The sequence below is a fragment of the Scyliorhinus torazame genome, chromosome 6, assembly GCF_047496885.1.
Source record: "Scyliorhinus torazame isolate Kashiwa2021f chromosome 6, sScyTor2.1, whole genome shotgun sequence".
Classification (NCBI taxonomy): domain Eukaryota; kingdom Metazoa; phylum Chordata; class Chondrichthyes; order Carcharhiniformes; family Scyliorhinidae; genus Scyliorhinus; species Scyliorhinus torazame.
This window is the reverse complement of record NC_092712.1, coordinates 111,048,175-111,072,255: the sequence shown is the minus strand read 5'-3', so window position 1 is coordinate 111,072,255 and position 24,081 is coordinate 111,048,175. Positions and strand designations below refer to the sequence as shown.

Below are 24,081 nucleotides of genomic sequence, written 5' to 3'. Positions count from 1 at the left end.
TCCCCCGGGCCTAACGGGATATATCCAAGGATTCTATGGGAAGCAAGAGATGAAATTGCAGAGCCATTGGCAATGATCTTTTCGTCCTCACTGTCAACAGGGGTGGTACCAGGGGATTGGAGAGTGGAGAATGTCGTGCCCCTGTTCAAAAAAGGGACTAGGGATAACCCTGGGAATTACAGGCCAGTTAGTCTTACTTCGGTGGTAGGCAAAGTAATGGAAAGGGTACTGAAGGATAGGATTTCTGAGCATCTGGAAAGACACTGCTTGATTAGGGATAGTCAGCACGGATTTGTGAGGGGTAGGTCTTGCCTTACAAATCTTATTGAATTCTTTGAGGAGGTGACCAAGCATGTGGATGAAGGTAAAGCAGTGGATGTAGTGTACATGGATTTTAGTAAGGCATTTGATAAAGTTCCCCATGGTAGGCTTATGCAGAAAGTAAGGAGGCATGGGATAGTGGGAAATTTGGCCAGTTGGATAACGAACTGGCTAACCGATAGAAGTCAGAGAGTGGTGGTAGATGGCAAATATTCAGCCTGGATCCCAGTTACCAGTGGCGTACCGCAGGGATCAGTTCTGGGTCCTCTGCTGTTTGTGATTTTCATTAATGACTTGGATGAGGGAGTTGAAGGGTGGGTCAGTAAATTTGCAGACGATACGAAGATTGGTGGAGTTGTGGATAGTAAGGAGGGCTGTTGTCGGCTGCAAAGAGACATAGATAGGATGCAGAGCTGGGCTGAGAAGTGGCAGATGGAGTTTAACCCTGAAAAGTGTGAGGTTGTCCATTTTGGAAGGACAAATATGAATGGGGAATACAGGGTTAACGGTAGAGTTCTTGGCAATGTGGAGGAGCAGAGAGATCTTGGGGTCTATGTTCATACATCTTTGAAAGTTGCCACTCAAGTGGATAGAACTGTGAAGAAGGCCTATGGTGTGCTCGCGTTCATTAACAGAGGGATTGAATTTAAGAGCCGTGAGGTGATGATGCAGCTGCACAAAACTTTGGTAAGGCCACATTTGGAGTACTGTGTACAGTTCTGGTCGCCTCATTTTAGGAAGGATGTGGAAGCTTTGGAAAAGGTGCAAAGAAGATTTACCAGGATGTTGCCTGGAATAGAGAGTAGGTCTTATGAGGAAAGGTTGAGGGTGCTAGGCCTTTTCTCATTAGAACGGAGAAGGATGAGGGGCGACTTGATAGAGGTTTATAAGATGATCAGGGGAATAGATAGAGTAGACAGTCAGAGACTTTTTCCCCGGGTGGAACAAACCATTACAAGGGGACATAAATTTAAGGTGAAAGGTGGAAGATATAGGAGGGATATCAGAGGTAGGTTCTTTACCCAGAGAGTAGTGGGGGCATGGAATGCACTGCCTGTGGAAGTAGTTGAGTCGGAAACATTAGGGACCTTCAAGCAGCTATTGGATAGGTACATAGATTACGGTAAAATGATATAGTGTAGATTTATTTGTTCTCAAGGGCAGCACGGTAGCATTGTGGATAGCACAATTGCTTCACTGCTCCAGGGTCCCAGGTTCGATTCCGGCTTGGGTCACTGTCTGTGCGGAGTCTGCACGTCCTCCCCGTATCTGCGTGGGTTTCCTCCGGGTGCTCCGGTTTCCTCCCACAGTCCAAAGATGTGCGGGTTAGGTGAATTGGCCAATGATAAATTGCCCTTAATGTCCAAATTGCCCTTGGTGTTGGGTGGAGGTGTTAAGTTTGGGTGGGGTGCTCTTTCCGGGGGCCGGTGCGGACTCGGGGGGCCGAGTGGCCTCCTTCTGCACTGTAGATTCAATGATAATCTATGATTAATCTAGGACAAAGGTTCGGTACAACATCGTGGGCCGAAGGGCCTGTTCTGTGCTGTATTTTCTATGTTCTATGTTCTATGTTCTATGTCTCGGTCTTCCAAAGGGAAATGGACCAAACGTTGACAAGTACCTAGACAACGTCACCATCTGCGGCCGTGACCAGCAGGACAACGACGAGAACCTCCAGTGCTTCCTCTGCACCGCGAAACTCCTGAACCTCACTTATGATAGAGAGAAATGCGTCTTTCGTACAACCTGCCCGACACCGACCGCATGCGCCCCCTGCTGGAACTCCCCCTTCCCCACTGTCCCAAGGCCCTGAAGAGTTGCCTGGGGTTCTTCCCTTACTATGCCCAGTGGGTCCCCAACTACGCGGCCAAGGCCCGCCCACTGATCAAGTCCACCACGTTTCCCCTGGCGACTGAGGCCCGACTGGCCTTCGAGTTCATCAAAGCAGACATCGCCAAAGCCGCGATGCATGCTGTGGATGAGTCCATCCCTTTCCAAGTGGTGAGCGATACGTTGGACTTTGCTTTCGCCGCTACACTCAACCAGGCGGGCAGGCCCGTGGCCTTCTTCTCCTATACCCTCCATGCCTTCGAAATCCGACACTCTTTCGTCGAAAAAGAGGCCCAAGCCATAGTAGAAGCTGTGAGACATTGGAGGCATTACCTGGCCGGCAGGCGATTCACTCTCCTCACTGACCAACGGTCGGTTGCCTTCATGTTTAACAATACACAGTGGGGCAAAATCAAGAACGACAAGATTCTGAGGTGGAGCATCTGGTGTGACCATCAATTCACATGAAGACACGTGGAGAAGTAAACCGTGGTTTTAATCAGCTTAGAACTAAGCCAGCCTGTGACCGGTACAACACTGAAGGTGGCCCCGCAGGTCAGCGGCTCTTATACTTCCTGTAAAGGGGATGGAGCCATGGGCGGAGCCCGTACATGCCCCAACATATCCCCTGTGGGTGAAGCCACACAATAGCCCATAGGTAGAGCCCACAGGGTTAATAACATAACACAGTGCACTGGCGAATTATCAGTAATTATACATTCACCACATTCACCCCCGATTAAAAAATGAAGTCCGGCGGGGGTGACGGGCTCATAGATTCAGTCGGTCCGGTGCCCGGAATGTACGTTGCGACCGCCGAAGCACTAGTGTTGCAGCCGCTTTGGGTGGCTGTGGAAGTGGGTCCGGAGCCGGCACAGGCGTGGATTCCGGGAGCGGCTCTTCCGGAGCTTCATTCCTGTGGACCGGTGCGGCGGTTGGGAGGGAGCGCGGGAACCATATAGGGGTGGAGGCGCTGAACATGGTAGGTTGGACGGGACATAGTGTGGGGGATGCAGTAGTGGGAGTGGTGTTGGAGCCTGCGGGCGCCAGGTCCCGGAGGGAGACGGTATCTTGCCGGCCATACGTTCGACGTATGCATCGTGTGGGTTGAAGTGCTGGACCCTCTCTACCAGGGGGTTGGTCTTATGGCTCCGAATGTGTTTTCGGAGGAGGACTGGACCCGGTGCCATCAGCCAGCGCGGAAGCAAGGCCCCTGAGGTAGCTCCCCTCGGGAAAACAAACAAACGGTCATGAGGAGTCTGGTTAGTGACTGTGCAAAGGAGGGACCTAATAGAGTGGAGCGCATCGGGGAGGACCTCCTGCCAGTGAGAAACTGGGAGATTCCTGGACCACTGGCCCAGTAGGACGGTCTGCCAGACCATCGTGTTCTCCCTCTCCACCTGCCCGTTTCCCCTGGGGTTATAACTGATAGTCCTGCTCGAGGCGATGCCCTTACTGAGCAGGTACTGACGCAGTTCGTCGCTCATGAACGACGAGCCCCTGTCGCTGTGGGCATAACTGGGGAAACCAAACAGGGTGAAGACACTATGCAGGGCTTTAATGGCAGTAGGGGTGGTCATATCAGGGCAGGGGATGGCAAACGGGAAGTGGGAGAACTCATCTATGATGTTAAGGAAGTACGTGTTGCAGTTCTTGGAGGGGAGGGACCCTTTGAAATCGATACTGAGGCACTCAAAGGGCCAGGATGCCTTTACCAGGTGGGCCTTACCTGGTCGATAGAAGTGCGGTTTACACTCCGCACAGATTTGGCAGTCTCTGTTATAGCTCTGACCTCCTCGGTGGAGTAGGGCAGGTTGCGGGCCTTGATGTAATGGGCAAGTCGGGTGACCCCCGGGTGGCAGAGGTCATCGTGGATAGCCCGTAGTCGGTCATCTTGCGCGCTGGCGCAGGTGCCATGGGACAGGGCATCTGGGGGCTTGTTGAGCTTCCCAGGACGATATACTATATCGTAGTTATGGGTGGAGAGTTCGATTCTCCACCTCAAGATCTTATCATTCTTGATCTTGCCCCACTGCGTATTGTCAAACATGAAGGCAACCGATCGTTGGTCGGTGACGAGGGTAAACCTCCTACCAGCGAGGTAGTGCCTCCAGTGCTGCACGGCTTCCACGATGGCTTGGGCTTCTTTTTCGATCGAGGAGTTTCGAATTTCGGAGGTGGTGAAGGTGCGTGAAACAAACGCTACCGGTCTGCCTGCTTGGTTGAGGGTGGTGGCGAGAACGACCTCTGAGGCGTCGCTCTCCACCTGGAAGGGGACGGGCTCGTCCACCGCGCGCATCGCAGCTTTGGCGGTGTCCGCCTTGATGCAATTGAAGGCCTGGCGGGCCTCGGCTGCCAGTGGAAAGAGGGTGGCCTTAAATAGCGGGCGGGCTTTGTCCGCATACTGGGGGACCCATTGGGCGTAATAGGAGAAAAATCCAAGACACCTCTTCAGGGCCTTGGGACAGTGAGGGAGAGGAAGTTGTAGGAGGGGGCGCTTACGGTCAGGGCCGGGCCCTAGGACCCCGTTTTCCACGACGCAGCCGAGGATGGCTAGCCTGGTTGTGCGGAAAACGCATTTCTCCTTGTTGTAGGTGAGGTTGAGTTTTTGGGGGCTTTGGAGAAATCGGTGGAGGTTGGCGTCGTGGTCCTGTTGATCATGGCCGCAGATGGTGACATTGTCCAAGCACGGAAACGTGGCCCGCAGCCCGTACTGGTCCACCATTCGGTCCATCGCTCGTTGGAACACCGAAACCCTGTTCGTGACGCCAAAGGGGACCCGGAGGAAATGGAAAAGGCGGCCGTCTGCCTCAAACGCCGTGTAGTGGCGGTCCTCCAGGCGGATTGGGAGCTGGTGGTATGCAGACTTCAGATCCACCGTGGAGAACATGCGGTAGTGCGCGATCTGATTTACCATGTCTGCAATCCGGGGAAGTGGGTACGCATCGAGTTGCGTAAACCGGTTAATGGTCTGGCTATAATCAACCACCATCCGGAACTTTTCCCCGGTCTTGACGACCACCACCTGAGCTCTCCAGGGGCTATTGCTGGCCTCTATGACCCCCTGCCGCAAGAGGCGCTGGACCTCGGACCTAATGAACGTCCTGTCCTGCATGCTATACCGCCTGTTTCTGGTGGCTACTGGCTTGCAATCGGCGGTGAGGTTTGCAAAGAGGGGGGGAGGATCGATTTTTAGGGTCGCGAGGCTGCATATGGTGAGCGGGGGCAGGGGCCCCCCGAACTTAAGAGTTAGGCTCCTGAGGTTGCACTGGAAGTCGAGTCCCAAAAGGAGAGGAGTGCAGAGGTCTGGGAGCACATATAGTTGAAAATTAGCGTACTCAGCGCCCTGTATCGCTCGGGTTGCAGTAGTGCACCCTTGGATTTGCACTGAGTGCGACCCAGAGGCGAGGGATACGGTTTGTTGCATCGGGAATATTGGGAGCGAGCAGCGTCTTACCATGTCCGGGTGAATGAAGCTCTCTGTGCTCCCGGAGTTGAAAAGGCAAGGTGTCTCGTACCCGTTAACCTGGACGGCCATCATGGAGCTCCGGAGGTGCTTAGGTCGCGACTGGTCCAGGGTGACCGCGCTGAGGTGTGGGTAGCCGGCGGCGTGATCGTAGGTGCTGGTGCGGCCCCGCGATGGCTGTCCGTGTAGGTCGTAAGCATCGAGCGGTGTAGCAGATGGCGGCCAAGATGGCGGACGGTGAGGAAGATGGTGTCCAAAATGGTGGCCCCCATGGATCACACGTGGCCGGCCGCGTGGGGGAGGATGGCCAAGGTGGCGGCCCCCATGAGTCGCACATGTTATGCAGAGGCGGAGTCGGCAGACACGCTGCCACCTTGCGGGGTCTGCGGGCCTGTGAGTCTGTGGATCGGGTCTGTGAGTTCGAGCTCTTAGACCTGGCCAGGCAGACCTTGGCGAAGTGTCCTGTTCGCCCGCAGCTGCTGCAATTCGCGTTGCGGGCCGGGCAGTGCAGTCGGTGGTGTTGGGACTGGCCGCAAAAGTAGCAGGGTAGCCCCCCATGATGGGCGGGCGGCTGCGCGGCACAGGCCTGGGGTAGTCTCGGGTCGGGGGCCCACGAGGGGATCGCGTGATCGGACGGGAAACTCTGAAAAGCGGCCTCCAGAGAGGTAGCCAGTTTTACCGTGTCGTCCAAGTCCTGGGCCCCTTTTTCGAGCAGGCGCTGTCTCACATAGTTCGATCGGACCCCCACCACGTAAACGGCTCGGACGGCGAGCTCCATGTGCTGAGTGGCCGTAACGGCCTGGTAGTTACAGTTGCGCGCGAGGGATTTGTGGTCGTGTAGGTTTACATTCACCACAGCATTGAGCTCTCCACCTACAGCTATGACATTGTGTATCGGCCCTGGAATTTGAATGAGCCCCCAGATGCCCTCTCCCGCGGTACATATGCCAGCGCACAAGTCGACCGACTCAGGGCCCTCCACAACGACCTCTGTCACCCGGGGGTCACCCGCTTTTTCCACTTTATCAAGGCTCGCAACCTGCCCTACTCCATCGAGGAGGTCAGGTCCGTGACCAGGGACTGCCATGTCTGCGCGGAGTGCAAACCGCATCTATCGGCCAGACAGAGCACACCTGATAAAGGCCTCCCGCCGTTTTGTGCACCTCAGCATGGACTTCAAAGGGCCCCACCCTCCACTGACCGTAACGTGTACTTCCTCAACATCGTTGATGAGTACTCCAGATTCCCCTTTGCCATCCCCTGCTCTGACATGACCTCTACCTCCGTTATCAAGGCCCTGCACAGCCTTTTCACCCTGTTTGGGTTTGCCGCCTATATCCACAGTGATCGGGGCTCCTCCTTTATGAGGGACGAGTTGCGTCAACTCCTGCTCAGCAAAGGCATCGCCTCCAGCAGGATGACCAGCTATAACTCCCGGGGAAATGGACAGGTGGAGAGCGAGAACGCGACGGTCTGGAAGTCCGTCCTCCTGACCCTACGGTCGAAAAGTCTCTCAGTCTCCCGCTGGCAGGAGGTACCCCCCCCGATGCGCTCCACTCCATACGGTCGCTTCTATGTACGGCCACTAACCAGACTCCTGATGAGCGGATGTTCGCCTTCCCCAGGAAGTCCACCTCTGGGGTTTCGCCTCCGTCCTGGCTGACAGTCCCGGGGCCCGTTCATCTCCGCAAGCATGCGGGGAGCCATAAAACTGACCCCCTCGTCGAGAAGGTTCTGCTGCTCCATGCGAAACCCCAATATGCCTACGTGACACACCAGGACGGGCGGCAGGACACGGTCTCCCTTCGGGATTTGGCTCCTGCAGGCCCCCGGCGACAATCACCACCACACCCCACCCTACACCATCTCTCCCCACCTCCACCCAGCTTCCTCACGAACTGACTCCCGCAGGCAGACCGAGGACAAGCACCACCACCACCACCCATACACCGCCCTCCCCCCTTTGCCGACTCAACATCTGTGTGAAGAAGATGACAACATGCTCCCGCACGTGCAGGTCTCGACGCTGGCGGCAACACCACAGCCGGGACTGAGGTGGTCACAGCGGAAGGTCAAGGCCCTCGACAGACTTGACCTTTAACATCACTTCACCCCCCGCCGGAATTTTTTTAAGCAGGGGGTGAATGTGGTAAACCACGTTATTGTGTTTATTGTATTATATTCACTGTGCTGTGTTGTACATGCCTGGGCTTGTCCAGGCTGGCTCCGCCTGTGGCTCCTCCCCTCGGGGCTTCTGTATAAAAGTGGCAAGTCTCCGCCTCCGGACCCAGTTCGGGTCCAGAGGCAGGAGGCTTGCTGTTTAGTGTATTAAAGCCTCAGTTGCGTTTATCACTCGTCGTCTATTATTGATGGTGTATCAATCACCCTGACCCCACCCCCCTCCCACCGCCCCAGGATTCAATGCTGCAAGTGCTGCAAGAATTAAAAGTGATGTAATGCTTCATTTATTTCTCTGCATTACACTGAACCACAAGTGCCCCCTCACTCCTAGCCCCAGCATTTGATAACTCACTCCATGTGCTTCAATCACAAGGGGACACTTCAGTGAATCCTCTTCACATTCCAATCCCACATTTGATTGTTGCTGCACACGCACCAGCCACCTGAAACAATCTGCTTTTACGTGGTAGCAACTGCAAAGCATTTCACTCCTCTGACTACTGTTTTCTTATTTCACACTAGAGCCATGTCCTTGGACAAAACTACATCACCTTCCTGCTCAGAAGTTATTCCTGCTCCTTCTCAATTAGCGGAAGTTGTTCACACTTCTGCACAACCTCTCATAACAACCGCACATGAGGGTTTGGAGCAAGGAGGGTGCAGTTGTCCATGCACTTACCCAGAGGGCCAGAAAACCATTGGCAAAAGTGGAGCAGGCAGCTCCAGAAGCTTCAGCAATGGGAGTGCTGGATGTTAAACTCAGGAGGTTGTCTGCCTAATTAATTGAGCTTTTCTCCTTTCTAAAGAAATTGTACATTCAGCCAGTGTGACAATCTTTCTGTGCCATGCTGGCTCTTGTTTCTCTTTCCTTTTATTAGGTTCTGTTGAGTCAAACCTTGCAGTTGGGCGGACAACCCTTCAGAACAAACATTCATTCCAACCTTCCCAAGGATCAGCACAGACACTGACACCCTGGGTGATAAGATAGTTTTAAAGCTGTCAGCCTTGGCTTAGTGGCAACCTTTGTGCCTTTAAATCAACTGCCCATAGGATCAAGCACCACACCAGCAACGTAGGCACATGATCTGGACACTGAAGGAGTGCTGCACGGTCGGACGTGAGGATAGGGCATTAAACCAACTCCAAATGGATGTAAAGGATCCCACAGCACTATTAGAGAAGACAATGTCCTGGTTGACACTCAGCCCTCAACCGATACCCAAAAACACGGGGCTGGATTCTCCAATTCCGGGCTATGTCCCCATGCCAGGGTGGGAACGGTGGGAAAACTGGCGCAAAACGGCCACCGATTCTCCATTTTGCTGGGGGCTAGCAGGGAGGCAGCGTAGAGCACCAGGCTCTAGCTGCCGATACGCCCCGGAAAATTGCCGGGTCCGTGACTGCTCATGCGCACGGTGGCAGCCTGCAGCGGCCACGCCGTGCTTCATGGCGGAGGCCGCTCGCAGACCCGGCCCCCAAAATAGTCCCCCCCTTCGGTCGGCTTGTGCGCCGTGGACCGCCTCACCACAGTGCCCCCAGCCCCGAATAATGTGCCCACTACCTGCGGATCGGCCCTCCCCCGGCTGTGGCGGCGCTGGACGGGGGTATCCACCATGGGGGGGCATCCAGGACGGCCAGGCTCGCGATCGGGGCCACCGATTGGCGGGCGCGCGCGATCTCGGGGGGGGGGGGGGCCTATATTGTCGGGGCCGGCCCGCTGTGTAGGTCCGCCATGTTGCAAGGGGCCGCCGCCATAGGCGGCAGCCGCGTGCCGTAAGTGCAGGGCCCCGTATTGGCAGCCGAAGCTGCGTGGACTAGTCCGGGGCCCTGCTGGCCCCCTTCAAAACAGAGAATCACTCTGGACTTTCTCACGGGCGTGGGGACATAGCCCCTTTTTCAGAGAATTCCGCCCTTAATCTTTAGCATGTTTCAAGAATTTTTCAATATCCCACAACCATGTCGATACTTTTGGTGGTTCCTCCGAATATCCATTCCAATAAAATGTGCCTCCAGGTGATCAACGTGGCGAAGGCCACCACATCGGCCCCCATTCCCCTCCACCTGCCCTGTAAATCTAACACCCCAAAAATCACTTCAAGAGGAGCTGGTGACATCTCCACCCCCACAATGTTTGTTAGGGTCCAGAATCCTAGAATCCCACTCATCGTGGACATGACCAGAACATGTGGATATGTTTAGCTGGTCCCCTCTACACCTCTCATATTTATCTTCTACCTCTGCAAAGAATCCACTCGTTTGCGTCTGTGTCATATTAGCCCTATGTACCACCTTGAACTGTTTCAAGTTCATCCTAGCATACAAAGTTATAGCATTGACCTGGTGGATAAATTCACTCCATACATCCCATCCCAAATCCAGATCCTCCTCCCTCTTCTGTTTTATCTCCTCAATCGGTGCTTTCCCTGAGTCCACCAGTCACCCATGGATTTCTGCAATTCTCCCAATCCCCAACTCATCTAGTAAGAGCAACCTGCCAAGCAAGTTGTGATCTGGCAGTGGAGGGAACGAGGACAACTCCTTCCGCACAAAATCTCGAAACTGAAGTTATCTAAATTCCACCCCCCACGGCAATTTGTGTTTATCCCATAATTCTTCAAAGCTCACAAACCTACCTTCTGAAAACAAGTTCTTCACTTGTATTATCCCTTTCCTATGCCACCGCTTAAATGTTACATCCAACCCTACCAGGGTGAACCGGTGATTTCCACAAATAAGGGCCAGCATCGACATGCACCCAAAACCAAAGTGTTACCTCAAGTGGCTCCAGATTTTTAATGAAGTTGCCACCACCGAACGTTCCGTATGCCTCCCTGGAGTAAATGGGAGTGGGGATGCAGCTAATGCACTCACGCTAGTCCCCGTACACAATGCCTCCTCCACCTGTATCCACTTTGATTCTTCCTCTGACCACCACTGCCAAATTCTTCCTGTATTTGCAGCCCAATACTAATACAAAAGGTTAGGGAGTGCCAGCTACCACCCCCCCACCCCCATCCACCCTCCTCTGTCTTACCAGCCCACATGAAATCCAAAATTATTATATCCATCTTACAGAAGAACGTCTTCGGCAAGAATATTGGAAGTGATTGAAACACAAACAAAAACTTTGGCAGGACCCATCCTGCTAATGAAAGCGGAAGGGCATTCCACCGTTTAAAATCTTCTTTCACCCCCTCCACCAGGCGCATTTATACATCGCAGCCCAGTCAGGAGCCACCTGAATATCGAAGTACCCTTCGTGTGGGAGCTACCCTGCATGTGGCCGATCACAACATGACCGGCAAAAAAAAAAGAGCGACTTCAGAAGCATAAATTTCTGAATAAATATAGTGGAGCAAACTGTAAATGGATTCCGACGATCTGAGCACTTGCAGATAATTCCCCTAAAAATAACAATTCTAAAACATTTTCACACATACGCCACCTGGTGGTAAAGATCGTGACCACCACTGTATTATTTCACCACTTTCTAGTAAAAGTATTATTCGGGTTCTATTGAAACCTTTCAATATAAAGTAATAAGGCTCCTGCTTGCTTTAGTGAAGACCTGGGCCAACCCCATAAAGATTCCCATCAAAATGGCGAAGTACAGGTGGGTACAGATAATAAGCTCTGTGATTTCTGCAATATTACTACCCTGTTCCCATCCAGTGGAGGCATTTAATACTGGTTCCACTGTCTGCTCATGTGAAGAAAAACTGCTTGAACAAAATACTAAAAGGCTGCTAAAAATCTTTAGAATTATAACCTTTTACAAGTAATCAGCTTCGGAAAGCAAAGGGAAAGAGGAGAAAGAGTGGAAACACTGACAACTTACATTTCATACATTTGATGATCTTGTGACATTAAATTTGGGTATTTTTAAACTACTATGCACAACACAGCCATATAAATTGTTGAAATAAAAACATTTATGAAAGACCTTTAATTTTCTTTTCCAACTGGAATGATCCAACTCACCGTAATATGATGTCTGTTACATCAGATATTGCCACACAAATGACTCGAAGCTCGCATTTGCCAACTTGTTTGGTCTTCTGTGCAAGCTCATCTGTTAGGTTTTTCAACTCTTTCTGCCTTTAAATAGTTGGCTGCATGATTCTGGATTTCCTAATGTGTTCCTTTCTCTCCCCATCCGTCAGCGTGAGCTATTGCTAATCATACTCAAATTCCTCAAAGATTGTGGGGAAATCCCCAATGGCCGTTAATCTGATGTTAACTGTTCTTTCCCAGAAATGTACACCACAGAATTGTGCAACTGCATGATAAGTATTCTGTCCTACTTTCAGAAAACACAGTAGTTAACACAATGTACTGCCTGTGCACAGTGGATGTGTAATAGAATTTAGAAGTCTGCCCAGTCCCATCAGATGAAGAATGTTACTAACCATACTAACAGCAGTAGATACAATTTATTCCAACATCATCTGTTTTTTAATTGCTATGTATGAATCTGTTATAATCTCATAAAAAGGTAAATAAACCAGTTACATTCTTTCTCAAATCTTGAGTTATCTTCTCGTTTATGAGTTTTAATATCAATTTTTTTTTTTAACCTGCAGGTGAACTGTATATAAGGGTTAAAAATTGGTTTGTCTCAATTTTGAGGGGTGAGGGTTGCAATTCATGACCTGCCCCTGCTGGTTCTCTTGGAAGTAAGGGAGAACATAAATTTTGTAGAATGCATCGAGTTCCTATAGTGCGTAAGGAGGCCATTTGGGCCATTGAGTCTGCACCAACCCTCGACTGCGCATGCTGGGACCTGAAACAAAACCAGAAAATACGGGACAATCTCGGCAGGTCTGACAGCATCTGTGGAGAGAGAAGAAGCTAACGTTTCGAGTCTGGATGACTCTTTCTCAAAGCTAGAGATAAGAGGAAATGGGGTCAGATTTATACTGTCGTGCGCGGCTTAGAGTGGTGGGACTGGATAGGGGGCCAGCGATAGGTGGAGATTGACAAAGATGTTGAGTACAAAAAGACAATAGGAATATAAATAGGTAAGGCTAAGAATGGTGCTGATAGTGGCACATAAAGAGATTAGATTGTGTGAATGGTAGAACAAAGTGGTGTGTCAAAGGGCAATGAGGAACAGAAAGCTCAAGGGGGGTGGGGGAGGGGGAACAATGGCGAGGGAAAAACAGATCAAGAGAAGAAATGAAAATTAATTGATAGAAATAAAAAATGGGGTGAAGGTGGCGGAGCGAGTTCTCAGTCTGAACTCAATGTTAAATCCGGAAGGCTGTAATGTGCCTAATCGGTAGATGAGGCCCTGTTCCTCTAGTTTGCGCTGGGCTTCACTGGAACATTGCAGCAGGCGAAGGATGGACATGTGGACGTGACAGCACGACAGTGAGTTGAAATGGTTCTGAAAGAGCATCCTAACTTGGCCCACTCCCCTGCCCTATCCCTGTAATCCCACCTAATCTATACATCTTTTGGACATCAAACGGCAATTTTAGCATGGCCAATCCACCTAACCTGCATGTTTTTGGATTGTGTGAGGAAGCCAGAGTACCCGGAAGGAACCCGCACAGACACGGGGAGAGCATACAATCTCCACACAATCACCCAAGGCCAGTATCGAACCTGGGTCCCTGGCGTTGTGAGGTAGCAGTGCTAACCGCTGTGCCACCCTTCGGTGCTCCCAACTCATTTGTCTAATTTCAATGTAGGTTCGAGCAGGTTCTCCACAGCTGGCATCCTCCTTGTGCTGCTGGTTGCCTCGGCACTCAGAAGGGAACTGATTAGCATTGTGCTGATATCGTGAGGTGCAGCTGGTATTGTAATGTACTTTTTCAGAGATGGCAACTCATGCCATCACCAGAGGAGAGGTATGTCATGTGATCAAGCTGCAGTTTCACTTTGGCCTGTGGGCAGAAAACAGCACACACTGTTCTATAGTTGTGCTGATATGCCTAGAATAAATAAATGAACCCACTGCATGTTTACATAATCCCTTATGAATGTTCGGTGCCTTTATGTCATTCTAAAAGCACAGCCACCAGCACTCTCTTCTTAGAGGCTGCCTGACCTTCTCAAAAGGGAGCTGCATTATATAACGTCGCTAGTGGGGGCTCTTTTTCAGCTACGTTGCATCCGGTGTAAATCATGTTACTTTGGGAAAATTGCGGGAGAAGCTGAAATGGAATTTGCGCTGCGCGCAAAACAGTTCGCAAAGTTCCCGGGCCCTCTCAGTAGTCATAATCAGGTTCATGCTCAGCAAGCACGTGAATCTGATTACCATTCATTTAAATATACTTTTGTGATATTCTTGATGTGCCTCAAAGAGAAAAGGTACAGAAACGTAGAGATGAAATTAAATGAAAATGAAAATCGCTTATTGTCACAAGTAGGCTTCAAATGAAGTTACTGTGAAAAGCCCCTAATCTCCACATTCCGGTGCCTGTTCAGGGAGGCTGTTACGGAATTGAACCGTGCTGCTGGCCTGCCTCGGTCTGCTCTCAAAGCCAGCGATTTAGCCCTGTGCCAAACAGCCCCAGATGGACTGACAATGAAACACACAGTGTTGCATCGCAGGCCCCTGGACAATGACTGGGGGTGGGGGTGGGGGGAGGTTTGTGCCCATATTGAAAGCTGGCTGTGGTGCGGGAGTACCAATCAGAGTCTGGTAGCTCTGAATTTAGTTTGGGATTTATTGTCACATGTACCGAGTACAGTGAAAAATATTGTTCTGCGTACTGTCCAGACAGATCATTTCATACATGAAAAACATAGGACATAGAATAAATACACAATGTGAATACATAGTCACAGACATAGACATCGGGTGGAGCATACAGAGTGTAGTGCTGCTTAGTAGAGCAGATGCGTGGAGAGATAGGTTCAGTCCATAAGAGTGTCATTCAGGAGTCTGATAGCAGTGGGGAAGAAGCTGTTTTTGAATCTGTTTTCTCAGACTTTTGTATCTCCTGCCCGATGTAAGAGGTTGGAAGAGAGAACAACCCGGGTGGGAGGGATGTTTGACAATGCTGTCCCCTTTCCCCAGGCATCGGGAGGTGTAGACGGAGTCAATGGATGGGATTGCTGGTGACGTTGGCACCTAGGAATTTGAAGCTGTCAACCATCTCCACCTCGGCACCATTGATGCAGACAGGGGTGTGTACGATTCCTCACTCCGTGAAGTCAATGACCAGCTCCTTAGTTTTGCTGATGTTGAGGGAGAGATTGTCGTTGTTACACCACGCCACTCGGTTCTCTATCCCTCCTGTACTTTTTTAAATTTAGAGTAGCCAATTATTTTTTTTCCCAATTCAGGGGCAATTTAGTGTGGCTAATCCATCTAACCTGCACACCTTTGGGTTGTAGGAGGTGAAACGCAAACAGACACAGGGAGAATGTGCAACCTCCACATGGACAGTGAACCAGGGCCGGGATTTGAACCCGTGTCCTCAGCACCGCAGGCAGCAGTGCTAACCACCGTGCCACTTGCCACCCTGCCCTCCTGTACTCTGACTCATCATGTTCGAGATCCGACCCACTCCGGTCATTTCATCAGCAAACTTATAATAATAATTATCACTTATTGTCACAAGTAGGCTTCAATGAAGTTACTGTGAAAAGCCCTTAATCGCCACATTCCGGCGCCTGTTCGGGGAGGCCGGTACGGGAATTGAACCCGCGCTGCTGGCATTGTTCTGCATTACAAGCCAGCTGTTTAGCCGACTGTGCTGAACCAGCCCCTCTAGCAACTTGTGGATGGAGTTGGAGCCAAATTTCTCCACAAGTTATGTGTGTATAGGGAGTATAGTAGGGGGCTATGTACACAGCCTTGTGGCGCCCCGGATTGAGGACTATTGTGGAGGAGGTGTTGTAATTTATATTTACTGTTTGTGGTCTATGGGTCAGGAAGTCAAGGATCCAGTTGCAGAGGGAGGAGCCAAATTCTAGGTTTTGTAGTTTTGATATGAGCTTGGCTGGGCTTATGGTGTTGAAGGCAGAGTTGCAGTCAATGAATAGGAGTCTGACGTAGGAGTCCTTGTTGTTGTGAAGCTCCAGGGATGAGTGTAGGGCCCGGGATATAGTGTCTGCTGTGGACGCTATGTGAATTGCAGCGAATCAAGCCATTCTGAGGGTATGGGGTGTTTCATGACAAACCTCTTGAAGCATTTCATAATGACAGATGTCAAAGTTACTGGGTTTCTGACAGGAAGAGACAGTGGTCAACAACCATTGAGGGGAGCAGCAAGGCCATTCTCGGCCTCCAAGCCAGGGCTGAGGAGGGTGGATGGGTGGGCAACCAAAGGAAGAACACAGGCCAGCCAGGTCAGATAAAGACAGCAGCAGCCAGGCAACCAGCCAGGAACACCTGCAGTCATTGAGGCTTGACACCTGGCCACCTGAGCAAGAGGTGAGAATCCATGAGGTGTGAGGGCGAGACAAGCGCCAATGTTGTGGGTTTCAGGAGGCAGCAGTCAGCGGGGTGACTTGACAACATTTAGTGGCAATGGCTGAAAGTGACATGGCTGGGTGGTGACTGGTCTAGCGAGGGCGAGAGCAGAGGCCTGGCCAGATGGCCCAGTGCAGCAGTCAGGCAGCCAGCCAGGAGCACATGCGGTTGTTGAGTCTCAAGGCCCGTCCATCTGACTGAAAAGTGAGCAGTCGGTAGCTGCAGAAGCAACTTGGCTTCCAGGCCAGGCTGAGGAGGGCAAAGAAGCTGCTCTTTCTGAAAATTCATATTACTTCAAATGAAGACAGATCAGTCACGTTGACTATCGGCTGGATTATCCGTTCCTGAGACTAAGTGTTGTTGCCGGGGCAGGATTCGTGGACTTCCACGCCAGTATAACTGGCGCCGCACCTGAAACAATTCAGCGGCTTTTAAGGGGCTGGCACAGAGGCCTCAATCGATTACAATGAGAAAAGGTGCCGGATTCACCGGATTCACCGCAATCGTGATTGACACTCAGGAGGCTGACAAGCTGCAGCTGCATACACATATCAACTCCATACTCTCAGGATGGCTTGATTCACTGCAATTCGCATACTGCCACAACCACTCCCCACACACACTCATCCCAACCAACAAGGTTGCACTGGTTGCACTGGAGCATGCCCGTCAGCTGATAGGTAGACTGGGGCCAGAGGACACCTGGAGAATGGTCTGGGAGACACCCATATGACCTGTGGCCTTAAGTTCACAGTGGACAGTCAACGCGAGTGCAGTCGCATGGGTGCCTTAAAGGCCACGGCAATGGTGTTCAGTGCCCGTCCAATTTGACCCTACAGCCCACCTCCTCGGCACCCCAGCTACTCCCCCTGGCCCTGGCAGAAGTCTCCCGACCAGCGGCTCAAATGTCAGCAAACTATGATGATGTTGGACACTTTCCCTACCCCCACTCTCTCCCTCAGCAGCAACTGCACCTGTTTCATGAGTTTTAAAAGCACAAGAGAGCCTTGCCGTTGGGAATTCTGCCCATTGGAGGTGGAGAAACATGGAGGCCCAGGAGAATTCTGGATCGGGCCTGCTAATGATATGCCAACGGCGTTTACTGTACGTGCATAGGTGCAGCTGTCGAGGCACCGGAGAATTGCGATTGGACATGAAATCGGCGCCCGCCGCGATTTTGGCATTGGAACCGATGCTCCACCCAATCGCGTCTCCAGATTCCGTCCGTATGCCAATGGAGAATCCCGCCCAATGAATCTGGCAGTCAAAAATACCGAAAGTTGAAAGCGAGCCAAGAAAATGAAGCGAGGAAAAAAGGCAGTTTGGCATTTTACTTCAAAAGGTTTGGGGCCGGATTCTCTGATTTTGGAAGTATGTCCCGACGCTGGCGTGAAAAACCGGCATGAAAGGACCACTAATTCCTAGCCCTGCAGGGAGCTAGCAGGCACCGAGAGGAAATGTTGCAGCTTTTGCTGCCGATATGGGCTCCCGCACGTCCGGGTAAGAGGCCGCGCATGCGCATGGCGGCGGCCTCCAGAGGCCACGCTGTGCTCCATGGCGGACTCGACTTGCGGAGCTAGACCCAAGAAAGAGACCCCCTGATCGACTGTGCCGCCGACCTCAACCCCTGCACGAACATTCCCCGGCTGCCTATAAGGCTCCCCCTTGGCCTCTGATCGGCCCGGCCCCGACCAGGGCGGTCGCAGACTGAGTCCGCAGCCGCCATGTGAGTATCCCAACCGGCTGGAGCACATTAGTGCCACGGCGTCAGGACTTCGGCCGGTTCGGGGCAGAGAATTGCTGAGCGGGCCAGTGGCAATGTTCCCAGGCGGCGCGGTGTACTCCCCGAGCACGCTGCTTTTCAGGGCCCGCAGAATTGGTCCTTTGCGAACATCTGCTCCCTCAGTCAAAAGCCTTTAAAGCAGCAGCTGTTGCAAGTGTAAGAGGCTTCCTCGAATGCCCAGAACATTTTAAAAGTCTTCAAATGCCCGACACACTTTGAAATGCAAAACCTCCATTTAGTTTCATGGAGCAATACTTTTCACCACCTGTGCTTGACAGTTTAATGGTTCAGACACAGCTACTTGGTGGATTGTTTATTTATCTTTCCCTTAACGCTTAAATGCATTTCAAGTACCTGCTTTGATGCTAACGGCAATGTTTTTGAATGGTCCCAAGATGAAGATGAAATGAAAATTGCATATTGTCACAAGTAGACTTCAAATGAAGTTACTGTGAAAAGCTCCTAGTCACCACATTCTGGCGCCTGTTCGGGGAGGCTTGTACGGGAATTGAACCGCGCTGCTGGCCTTCTTTGGTCTCCTTTAAAAGCCAGCGATTTAGCCCAGTGTTCTAAACCAGCTCCTCACCACATCAAAGGAGCTAAGTGCTTTCAGCTGTGAGAAAAGAGGAAGTGAAACCACATAGCTCCTTTGATGTGAGACCATACCGGGAATTTTCACTCCCATTCTTCTCGGGCGGGTTTGGAGCAGAAAATCGCGCAAGAGACCCAACTAGTGTTTACGTTGGGGGGAGTCTCATCATGATGGTCCCCACCCCGGCCAATGGCATAGCAGGAATTGTGATTTTCGATGTCAAGAACCCCATTGTAATAGATTTGCATGTCATTATTGACGTCTGCGCCTGACCAACCCCTGTTAGATCATCCATTCACTCCGGTGTGAATTACAACTGGTCTCCAATGGCATCTACCTGGTGGGTAGACCCGCCAGAGGAGCTCAGGTGAGTGCATAGCTTATGGGGAAAATGGGTCATGACGGGAGTGCCAACAGGCAATGCCAGGGACAGTGCCAGGGGGAAATGTGGTGGTGGTGGTGGGAGGGGGGGTGAGTTGCGTGGTGGGGGATTGCAAGGGTTCCGTTCTACATATTGTACATCAGGGTTGCCTTTAAAAATAGCAAGCCAACCTTTAAAGGATTAAGTTGCTGGTGGAATGGGCACAATTAGAGGGTGGGATCCTGAGGCTGCACTCGCCGCGTGCAGCATCGGCGGCAAGTATAGAAAATCATGACAGAATTGAGAAATGTAGGGCAGGATTCTCTGTCAGCCGACGATGAAATTGGGTAAGGCGATTGGGTGTAAAATCAGTTTTGATGCCAAAATCATTGCGGGCAGCGGGCTCATGCCAAATCACAATTCTCCAGTGCATCGACAGTGGAGTCAATGCATTCTTCTCCGCAAGTACAGTAAACTCCATCTGCATATCATTAGCGGGCATGGAATTCTCCGGGGTATCCGCGATGCTCCGCCTCCACTGGGGGGAATTCTCGACGGCGAAATTCACTTGCGCTTTTAGAAATCGGGAAACAGGCGCCATGGCTGATGAGGGAGGTCTGGAACCCTCCAACAGGAGTGGGCCAGTTAGATCATGAACCGATCAGTGCCCAGCGCAGATCCCAATTCCGGCCTCTCCCGCGATCTAACCGGCGTGCATGTCTATGCCAGGTGCAACGTGGCCGTTAAATCGCATCCATTATTGCATTAGAGTTTAAGGGCAGCACGGTAGCATTGTGGATAGCACAATTGCTTCACAGCGCCAGGGTCCCAGGTTCGATTCTGGCTTGGGTCACTGTCTGTGCGGAGTCTGCACATCCTCCCCGTGTGTGCGTGGGTTTCCTCCGGGTGCTCCGGTTTCCTCCCACAGTCCAAAGATGTGCAGGTTAGGTGGATTGGCCATGATAAATTGCCCCTAGTGTCCAAAATTGCCTTTAGTGTTGGGTGGGGTTACTGGGTTATGGGGATAGGGTGGAGGTGTGGACTTTGGGTAGGGTGCTCTTTCCAAGAGCCGGTGCAGACTCGATGGGCCGAATGGCCTCCTTCTGCACTGTAAAATCTATGAAATTAGAAACCGTTCTGAAAAATTCACTTGACTGATTCCTGCGATGAAATGTCATCTTATGAGGAAAGGCTGGTCAGGTTGTGCCTGTACTCATTGGAGTTTAGAAGACTGAGAAATTATCTGATTGAAACAGATAAACTCCTGAGGGGACTTGACAGGTTGGATGCTGAGAAGACTTTTCCCCTTAGGAGAGAGTCAAGAACTGGGGAACAGAGTTTAAAAATAAGGGGTCTCCCATTTAAAATGGAGATCAGACGTTGGAATTCTCTTCCCCAGAGAGCAGTGGAGACTGGGTCATTGAATATTTTTAAGGCTGAGTTAGATAGATCCTTGACTGACAAGGAAGTCATTGTTGGGGGTTGGCGGGGGGGGGGGGGGGGGGGGGGGGGGGAATGTCTTGGGGGAAACAGGAAAATGGAGTTGAGGCCACAATGAAGTCAGACATGATCTTATTAAATGGCAGAACAGGCTTGAGAGGCCAAATGGCCCATTCTTGCTCCTAATTCTTATGTCCATGTGTATGTAGAAACTCCTCCATGAGTGTAAGCTTTGATATCATTTGAGGAAAGCTTTGCACATTTGCAGAACTGGGGTGGAGTTGCCGGAGTTTGACACACCCTGCTAAAGGTGCTGCGGTCAGGCAGTCTCCTCTGCTGTCCCGTGCATTTTTAATTTTGCCAACCACCTGCTTTTGTTCGGAAACTGTGGGCTTTCTCCATCATTCCTAAATCAGCTTTACCATTTCCAATCTTTACTCACATCCAGCATATCACAATTATCACCTCTGTTCTGATGGAAATATGAATGGCTTTCCCTTTTCTTTTTTTGCTGTTGGTGCAAATGATCCAAATTAGCAGAAACATATTGAGTATGTAAATCACACAGAATTTACAGTGCAGAAGGAGGCCATTCGGCCCACCAAGTCTACACCGGCCCTTACCAAGAGCATCCTACTCAAGCCCACGTCTCTACCCTATCCATGTAACCCAGTGACCTCACTTAACCTTTTTGGGACATTAAGGGCAATTTAGCATGACCAATCCACCTAACCCGCACATCTTTGGACTGTGAGAGGAAAACGGAGTACCCAGAGGAAACGCACGCAGACACGTGATTTTAATCAACATACATATACATAGTTCATGACTTATTTACAACTGACTCCTCATTCAATGTGCATCATTATTCAACATATTCTCTTCATTTTCTCAGAACCTTTCAATTTACTGCTTATGTTAACATAATACACTTTAGACTAAGCCTACCTTTATTTGAAAATGCTTCTTACAAAATCCTTTTTTTTGTTTACCTAAATGTTTACCAAATAGCTAATTGCTGAAATTCTCAAAAAAAGTAATTAATTAAAAAGTTGCCATTTAATGGAATAACTTTGGTGCAAAGACATATTAACTCAATAAAAGCAGTACACATTTGATGACGATATGGGTGAAAATTGTATTGTACAGGTTTATGCAAATTTCCACATTTACTAAAAGGAGCAAGCATAATTTGATTGCATTAACTGAAAACTCCATTGAGAATGAAATAACATGTGGTGCACAAATAAATACATGAAACAAGAGAAGAAAAAACAGGAGCAAAATACGATGCATGCAGCCTGACCTGGTGACTCAGAATCTCCCATAAACAGCTGTTTGGTAAACATTTAGGTAAACAACAAAAAGGATTTTGTAAGAAGCAGTTTCAAATAAAGGTAGGCTTAGTCTAAAGTGTATTATGTTAACATAAGCAGTAAATTGAAAGGTTCTGAGAAAATGAAGAGAATATGTTGAATAATGGTGCACATTTAATGAGGAGTCAGCTGTAAATAAGTCATGAACTATGAATATGCATGTTGATTAAAATCGAAATAAATTGATTTGAAAAAATGTTTGAAATGAAAAATAAGATCAGCAAAGAATTTGGCAAATTTGAGAAACTTGCACCACATTGCCACACTGTGCTGAAACTTCAAATTTCATTCTGTTAGACAATTGGTGACAACGGAATATTCCCATTATGAAAGGCTACTGGTAGTTTGAATTGTATTGGTGTTACCAGAAATTGTGACAATGTAATACAGATTTCTGGTCAGAAAGTACATGCCTTATTATAATTTTAGTAATATGTATATAATGTTTCTCAATAAGTACAATGTACTGAATGTCTTCCCAATCCTCACCCCAAACAGAATGCCTGAATAAAATGTACTAACAGGATTACTGTGAGGTTAATTTCTGTGGGTTCTATTTGCTTACTGCTTCTCTCTATCTCTCCCTCAGTTGTCTTTTGCCTAGAATATGAGTTAAGTGCAGTAAAAGCAATAGTCAGATTTCAAAACATTTGAAATCAGGCACCAATCTTTTCTGGAGACTGCTGTACATCCCAACAATTTTATCAGAATTTCTTGTTGTAACCTCAAACTTTGTTTCTTGTTCCCCTTAATTCCATTACCCAAGTAAATTACTTGTTTGGTTCAATGTTTTTATATCTCCCTCAATTTTAAGCCCACAGAAAATAGACAAGCCTATCTTCACAACTTAGTTCCTGGAATCATACTGATCATGCCCTTTCTGTCCATTTATAGTTTGTTGAGGTAGGGTATCCAAAATTTCACGCCATATCCCCGAACTGGTGTCCCTATTGATCTGTAAAATACACTTAAATTAACAGGATGACAATAATTGTGTTCCCTAGTAATCTGTACTGGTGCATCAGCATTTTACAATATTTATCAAAGACATAGGGCCCAATTGATCGGTCTCGACGTGCCCGACTCGGTGACGCAACGAGATTGTTAAATCTAGCGAGAGGCCTATTGCGAGATTATCGACTTTCAGAATGCCTCACAAGATCTAATGAGATCTTCTGGAGCAGGACAAAATGTTTAGATACTGGAGCAGGGGGAAATGTTTAGATACATGCAGGTTCGAGATTGTGCCAGAAAGGAGATACAGAGCTTCCCGGAGGAACCGGCCTCCACATTGCTGGAGGAGGTGCTGACGAAAAGGGGACTGGAAAAGGGGGTAGTTTCAGTGGTTTACAGAGCTATTTTGGAAGATGATAAGGCACCACTGGAAGGGATCAAAGCAAAGTGGGAGGAAGAGTTGGGAGAGGTTATAGAGGAGGGGGTCTGGTGTGAGGTGCTCCGGAGGGTAAATGCCGCCACTTCATGTGCGAGGTTGGGGCTGATACAGCTGAAGGTGGTATACAGAGCACACCACACGAGGGTGAGGATGAGCCGATTCTTTGAAGGAGTAGAAGATGTGTGTGAGCATTGCGGCGGGGGTGGGGGGGGGGGGGGGGGGGGGGCTAATCATGTTCATATGTTTTGGTCCTGTCCAAAACTAGAGGATTATTGGTAGGAGGTTTTTGGGATAATTCCCAAGGTGGTGCGTGTGAAACTGGACCCGGATCCCCGGGAGGCCATATTCAGGGTGTCGGACCAGCCAGGGTTGGAAACGTGTGCGGAGGCAGATATCGTAGCCTTCGCCTCATTGATCGCTCGAAGGCTGATCCTGTTGGGATGGAGAGCAGCCTCTCCACCCTGTGCCCTGGCGTGGGGGGGACCTGTTGACTCTTGACTCTTGAAAAGGTTAAGTTTGAACTGAGGGGAAGGACGGAGAGGTTCTACAATTCATGGGCATTATTCATTATGCACTTTCAAGAACTGGATAACATCGAACATTAGTTGGGGGGAATGGGTGGGAGGGTTGGGGGAGGGGGGCTGTGTGTATTATGGGTGATCCCTGATTCCTTTTTGTCATTTGTTTATGTAAACATGCGGGTTAATGCTTGGGGGTTGGTGGGAGGATGGGATTGTTGTTATTGTTATGGGGATTGACATATTTGTTGCTGATTATTGTTTATTGGTGGTCGGTGTAAATTTGGGAGAAAATGTGAAAAAGGAGGGGAATAAAAATATTTATTAAAAAAAAGATCTAATGAGATCTTGTGAGACGTCATGATCTGGATTGCACCGTCACTGGGCGA

The 24,081-nt window shown here is 49.9% G+C and overlaps 1 protein-coding gene across 1 annotated transcript in view; it reads right to left on the bottom strand.

Moving 5' to 3' along the window:
• The window catches only part of steap4 (STEAP family member 4), a 31,045-nt gene extending 19,008 nt beyond the window's left edge, over positions 1 to 12,037 (bottom strand). The window contains exon 1 of the mRNA XM_072508672.1: positions 11,780 to 12,037. The gene's annotated coding sequence lies outside the window, so the exon portion shown is untranslated. The remainder of the gene's footprint in view (positions 1 to 11,779) is intronic.
• Positions 12,038 to 24,081: the final 12,044 nt, after the last annotated feature.